General features: G+C 33.7%; 1 non-coding gene across 1 annotated transcript; it reads left to right on the top strand.

Moving 5' to 3' along the window:
* The first annotated feature begins 217 nt into the window (after positions 1–217).
* LOC114086200 (U6 spliceosomal RNA) lies at positions 218–325 on the top strand. The gene has a single exon (XR_003581609.1). It is a non-coding gene; the product is annotated as a U6 spliceosomal RNA (small nuclear RNA).
* The last annotated feature ends 604 nt before the right edge of the window (positions 326–929 follow it).

Here is a 929-nt window from a genome sequence, read left to right as displayed (position 1 = left end):
GATGGTACATGCCTGTAATCCCAGTGGCTCAAGAGGTTGAGGCAGGAGGATCACAAGTTCAAAGCCAGCCTCAGCAATTTAGCGAGGCCCTAAGCAACTCAGAATAAAAAATAAAAAGGTACTCTGGCCAAAAAACAAAAGGGACTGGGATGTGGCTCAGTAGTTAAGCACCCCTGGGTTCAATCCCCAGTACCAAAAAAACAAAAACACCCATTCAGTGCTCAATTTGGCAACACATATACTAAAACTGGAATGATACAGAGAAGATTAGCTTGGTCCCTGAGCAAGGATGACACAAATTCTTATTTGTGTGTTCCATATTTGTAATAAAAAGGGAGGGGGAATCTCATGAAAATAGAAGGAAGACCAATAGAGCAGAGGAAGAGGATCAAGGGGAAGTACTGGGGAATAAAATCTACCAAATTATGCTATGTGCATGTATGAATATACCACAATTAATTATATATATATATATATATATATATATATATATATATATATATATTATATATATATATATATATCACTAATTAAAATAACAATAAAAGAAGGGATAAATAGAGTAGAGCAAGATGATTGAGGAGAGGAAGGAGGGCAGGGAAAGGGAAGGTACTGGAGAATGAGATTGATCAAATTATGTTATGTGCAAGTACAAATATAATGCATAGTGAATCCCACTATTATGCATAATTATAATGCACCAATAAAAATATAAAATAAAACATTAACTTAAGAAGAAAAAAACAGGCTCAACTTGATAATGGAGAAGTGGTTTAAGATGGTTTTTTAAAAATCAGATGAAGAGTGTTGGCAATAGAAAAGATTTTCTTTGATTTTTGAATGATAAAGGATGTCTGAATTATTTGCTTTTGTTTTGTGGAAAGGAATAGCAGTACTGAGAAAAATTTATTTTGGTGGGTTAGGTAAAG

Source organism: Marmota flaviventris, chromosome X (assembly GCF_047511675.1).
Source record: "Marmota flaviventris isolate mMarFla1 chromosome X, mMarFla1.hap1, whole genome shotgun sequence".
In the NCBI taxonomy this organism is placed as follows: domain Eukaryota; kingdom Metazoa; phylum Chordata; class Mammalia; order Rodentia; family Sciuridae; genus Marmota; species Marmota flaviventris.
The sequence above is the reverse complement of the archived record's forward strand: the minus strand, read 5'-3'. Positions and strand labels throughout refer to the sequence as shown.